The sequence below is a fragment of the Nicotiana tabacum genome, chromosome 2 (assembly GCF_000715075.1).
Source record: "Nicotiana tabacum cultivar K326 chromosome 2, ASM71507v2, whole genome shotgun sequence".
Lineage (NCBI taxonomy): Eukaryota > Viridiplantae > Streptophyta > Magnoliopsida > Solanales > Solanaceae > Nicotiana > Nicotiana tabacum.
In genome coordinates this window covers 39,335,345-39,341,308 of record NC_134081.1, presented here as the reverse complement: position 1 = coordinate 39,341,308, position 5,964 = coordinate 39,335,345, and the positions used below count along the sequence as shown (strand labels likewise).

The window sequence follows — 5,964 nt, the reverse complement described above, 5'->3', positions numbered from 1 at the left end:
CCTAGACCTCTCCTACCTTCTTCGCGAACGCGTTCGTACACCCGCGTTCACGTAACACAAAATCTCAGAACTCCGCGATCGCGTCTACCATATTGTAAATGCATGGAACAAATACCCAACTGCCAGAAAAAGACACTACGTGTTTGGTTTTATTTGTATTGTTACGGTTTATAATAAACTACAACAATAAAGAAAAAGCTATTGCATCGGTTTAACTACCTATTGGAACGGTTTATAGGACATTTTGGAACGATTTACCGAACCCATTGCAACGGTTTACATTCTCTAATGAAACACCATTTGTGTCCCTTTGCAACGGTTCTGGTAGGCTATTGCAACAGTTCAGTTAAAACAAAAATATAACCCCTGTTGTAAATAAATTTTTATATATATAATAAATTATATTAACCCTAAAATTTAAATAAATCAAAAAATGAAACTATTAATAATATAAATTGTCCAACAAGCTAATAATATCCATAAAGCAAATGTTCTACCCCAAGTGCATAAGTTTAATACAATTCAAGAGAGTAAGTTTCGAAATGTTGATAACAAAAGATTCCTAGAACAGTCATCTATAGCAATTCAAAATTCATCTTAAGTAAGGTCTAGATCTTCACTGCCTTCATCTTGCATTTCTTGATCGACTCCACCTACAAAAGAGGATAAATAAAGTCATTACCCTTCAAGAGAATCCGGTCTAAGAATGCTCATAGCACCCAAAGATATTGAATATCTGGACTAAATATATGGAACAAAAAAGAAAAAGAAATGATTGGACATACAAGATGTTAGTCATGAGCCTAGCTCTTCCACAGATAAACAAATTATGTAGACCCAAATTTGGACATCAAATGTGTATGCAAGCTTCTAAAAAATAACAATATATCGAATCTTAATCCCATTATAGGATTTAAAAGGAAAATAAGACAGTTTGCACAGATTTGGTTTTGTGACCACTAGCTAATTCCTGATACTAACTTGCATACACGTATGGTTATCAGCAATCTTTATACTAGATATAGAATTCCACGTACTCAACAAATTCTACAAAGTAATGCCCTTCAGATGTTTCTCTCTTCTCATAATTAGGTTTTAGTGTTTCAGTTATTATGCTTGCAAAACACCTCAAAATTGCATGCAGCCAAATGTTGTTTGTGTTTGGTCTATTAAAGCTTCAACTTGGTAGAACAAAATACTAAAATGAGTGTAGGTATTACTTATTAGTGCATTTCATTTAGTTTTTGTCCCAAGGTACCAAGCATACATATTCTGTACATGGAAATTTTCTTTCCATGAATGTTTAGGTGAAAATAGGTTATTGGGATCTCAGAAAAGCTGAATGTCAAGGAAGTGTTTGAAATTCAGATAATTCTAAATTAGTCCTCTATCCTACTACATAATTAGAGAGGGATTCTGATAACTGTCTCAATGAAAATTATGTGAAAGAAGTTACTGACCCTTCCCAGCAGTAGTTTAGAGATGAATAAGCAAAATCCAAACTTACATTGTCAATTAAACCCAATTCATTTGCTAAACATTTTCTCAAATAGTCCAAACTTTAAAGAAAATACATTCACATAAAGTATAAGTAACGTCTCATTCGTATGGTGACTGTGATGTTTAAAAAGTACAACTTTGCCAACATAATGGCCTGATATCTGCAAACTTAGTAGTCTTGGGAGTAAAGGTTGCCAACCAAGACATCATCTCCACTTAATGGTCTTGGGAATAAAAGTTGCAAACCAGTGAAGGGAAGCAGTAGTAGTTGCACTTATAAATATAACAGAAGATGCGCAAGTACAGTCTGAGCAAAACGTACATACAAAATTCCATAAGGCATAGAAAAAAAGGCCCAACTTTTCATTTGTTCAGTATGTAAGCTAAGATGATCTTCTCCCTCATGCAACAACTTTACCAATTAGCATAGAATTACGCAACGACTATACAACAACAAAGATCCGGCAAGGCAACATAAAAGAATATGCATCATAGTAATGACACTAGCAAGGCAACCACTGAATTACGCAGCGACTAAGTACCATAGGCAAAGTAAAAAAATTACTAGACTAATCTGACTTTGCGAGAGAGAAAGAGAGCAGTGGTAGAAGAAGCAGCACAAGGATATAATATTTCATTTCCTTGGGCGGCTCGTTCAAATTCCTTATCAAGAAAATTATTCTCTCCACAGATATACTCATTCGTCCATCGTAGGAGATTCATTCAACTTTTATTACCATTATCCATGAATATCCTATATAACATATTCAAATCACAAAATTAATATTCAAGCTAAGCAAAATGACACCTCAACAAACCCAAATAAACAAACATTCGTCAACTTTCATTTGCTACTTTCAACTAGAATAGAACATCAGTTAAAGAATAAGAAAATAAAGAAATTCGTCATCTTTCAATTTGTGACTTTCAACTGGCACATTATACTTTTGAGAAGAACAGGCGTTGTTCCTAAACGATAATCTAAATTGGCAGCTCTTTTGATTCAATTTTCCATCTCACATTAGACGTCTGTGTCTACTTACTCCAATTTTCTAGTTATCCCTAAAAGGTATAATCATAAGCACATACTAACAACTTCTCAAAGCAATAACAGCAAGATAACAAAGATAAGGTGTTGTTTTGAGCCTTTGACTCCCTCGATATGGTTGTTAGGACTAAACTAAAACAAATCATAAACCCATCAACCTCTATCCCTTCCACTGTCTAGTGGCAACAGTAACTCAATGGTTAGGAAAAATCATGAAATGCTTAACTAACTCAAGTGATCCATGACTTTAGCATGATTCCTCAGAGAATGTGGTGTTATAATTATAACTTCTTTGGTCCACATTAAATTCTTCTCTTTGAAACTGTCATACAATTTCGAATCAAACTTAAGAGGCTCCAGACATAACTACTTACTATTGTGGACCACAAAAAGAAAAAGAAACTGATCACAAACATATAAAAAGAAAATCAAGGCAAGCCTTCTGCCACCAACACCTTTACTAAATGGAACCAGCTTCAACTCTAAGAAGCCTAAACCCAATTCAATCTAACAACTTTACCTTTACCAAATAGAATTTTCAACTCAAAGAAGCTTGATCCTCATTCAGTCTAAAATTTGACTCCATGATCCTACATAAAATTTTACTGCTGCATTGTACAAAATGATAATGCTGCCACGACCCTTCAAGCAGGAGGTTAAGGAAGGACAAGAGAAGTCGTTCTTAGAAAGCTTAAGTATGACTCAGTGCTGCTACACTAACCCAATTTTAATTAGAACACTATCGTGAGTTAAAATTTTAACATGTTCAGAGAGTTGTCATCTTATAATCAAAACGACATCGGATAAATTACACCAAACAAAAATAGCGCATCTTTTAAAAGCAAGTCAAAATCGCAATGTATCCTTCCCCTAAATTCTTTGACCATTTAAATTAGCCGTAAGTTTGACTTGGCACAAAGTTTAGGCATAGAGTTTATATGACATAGTACTTTAACCTGATGTCAGACCACAACTAGAGAAAAATATTACCTTTTGAGATTACAAACTTCCTCTTATGGAAATAGCTCATCAGTGCTTCTGATTATACCTCTCAAGTTTGATTAGAAAATGTCGATCAGTCACATGCTAGTAATTAACCAAAAAATACTTTCCTGAAAATTATTATTACTAATAAAAGAAAAACTACATCTCACTCTAAATTAAGTTCTTTATGGTTGATATTATAAATCTGAAGTTTCGCACAATGTTGAAAAGCAGATGACTGATAGTATTTTTTCCTTTCTGCTGGACAGGATCAGATTCCTACTCACATTACACAGTTTATGCGAAAAAATATTTAACTCTCTCGGTTATCTTACAAGTGGTTACCCTCTCCTTTCTGAAGAAGTCAGAACTCAGAACTCAGAAGGCAAAGGGTTATAATAATGAGAACTTAGTTTTATAGATAGAACTAAACTACACTAGCTAATCTATAATAATGAGAACTTAGTTTTATAGATAGAACTAAACGACACTAGCTAATCTACTGAGACCATATCTAACATTTGTATATTACGTAATCCTTATCTCATTCTCAAAAGCCTAAGCTACTAAAAGAATCTGACAAACTTATGAAAAAATAGAACAAGAGCAAAAGGGCCTATTTCAGATTCAATAAAATGGTATATTTTGGCCCTCTACAAATTCTGATTTAATAATTTGCTCTATGCGCATGGCGAATGATAAATACAGACTCAAGATCTAGTGGATTAAAATACTCCGCCAGATTAGTTGAATTCTATATTGGTTTCAAACACAAGCATCAAACTATTAGAAAGACAAGATTATTCTTAAGTCATAGCCATAGACACAAATATGCAACAAAAAAAGCCTCATAAAACAGAAATTTTACATGAAGAACGATAACTAAGAAAATCAATAAAAACCAAAAACCCCAAGTTTCAGTAATTTTAAAGTCCGAATAAATACGTTTTCATGCTTGTGTCATATGGATTTGAATCCCATTCAATCAGTGAATCGAGTAAAAAGGAACATTAAAACTGAAATTTTCATCCAAAACCACAACTAGCGAATGTGGTTATCCAAAATTTATATTAAAAAGAGTTTAAGAAAACTTACAATATTTATCCCACAGCTATCAGTTGCAATTTCTTCCTCGCTAATGGAATCTGCAAGTTATGGCTCAACTATTGAGAAATTACAAAAGGAATAAAAGAAGAGCATGCAAAGTAAATCAGAAAATTTGCGAGAGTCGAGCGAAAACCTAGAATTAGGGCTCAGAGAGAACAAGAAGTGGTAGTCGAGCTTAATCGAGAAAAAAACCCTAGAATTTTGGGACTATTTGAAAACATGGAGCTTGGATTAATCGAATTGTTGTTGTTTGTGGTGGAGGAGATAAAAGTTTATAGGTGAACGAAAAAGAAAATTGAGGTTCTGCTGGTGTTGACAGAGGTTGACGGCGAGATAGTGGCAGATGCGACGGAGGTTGACGGCAGGATAGTGGCAGAGACGATGGAGGTTATACGGGGGTATGGTTTTGGCCTTCTGATGGGTACGTTCAAAGGGGAAAGAGGGTAGGGAATTAGGAGAACCAATGGGTTATTTCATGAAATAATATTAATTAATAAAAAATAATGTAAATAATTAGGGGTTCTAGAGTGGGTTTATGAATATTGAGGGGGAAAAATTTTAGGAGGGAAATGACAACCGTTCCCATTGAATTTTTTTCAAGATCCGTTCCAATAGATATATTTATTGGAACGGTTAAAACAAACATTGCAAAAAATAAAACACTATGGGAATGATTTTTACCTAATTACAACAGTTTTATAGCCAAAGTGTGCTGGTATCACCCATGTCATATTGAAACGGTTAAAATCGTTCCAATAACCAATCTATAGTAATGGTTTTTGAACCGTTGCAAAAATATTTGTTGCCATAGAACCATTTTCTACTAGTGATACCTGAAGTCTCAAATAGGCGTGGATAGCTGCTCTGCATCTCCCACTCGGTCTTCCAAGTAGCCTCTTCGATTGGCTGACCTCTCCACTGAACTTTCACTAAAGTTATATTCTTTGACGTCTATTTTCGAACCTCCTAATCTAAAATAGCCACCGGCTCCAAATATTCAATGCATGAATTATGGCTGCCAACACATAAATCATGAATCGGGTAGTTCTTCTCATGGGACTTCAACTAGCGTGAAGCATAAGCAATCACCCTACCCTCCTGCATCAAGACACACCCAATACTAATCCGACAAGCATCACAATACACTGAATATGAACTCAATGTTGAAGGCAAAACTAGAACCTGAGCTATGGTCAAGTCAGTCTTGAGCTTCTGAAATCTCTCATCACACTCATCAGACCACCTGAATGGGGCACCCTTCTGGGTCAATTTAGTCAAAGGTGAAGGAATGGACGAGAAACCCTCCACGAAGCGGTGAAAATATC

At 34.8% G+C, this 5,964-nt stretch overlaps 1 long non-coding RNA gene across 1 annotated transcript; it reads right to left on the bottom strand.

Annotated features, from left to right (window-relative positions):
- Positions 1 to 422: 422 nt before the first annotated feature.
- LOC107803344 (uncharacterized) lies at positions 423 to 5,126 on the bottom strand. The gene is made up of 3 exons (XR_001652000.2): positions 4,773 to 5,126; positions 4,628 to 4,677; positions 423 to 653 (listed from the first exon to the last, which is right to left on the bottom strand). It is a non-coding gene; the product is annotated as an uncharacterized LOC107803344 (long non-coding RNA).
- Between the last annotated feature and the right edge of the window lie 838 nt (positions 5,127 to 5,964).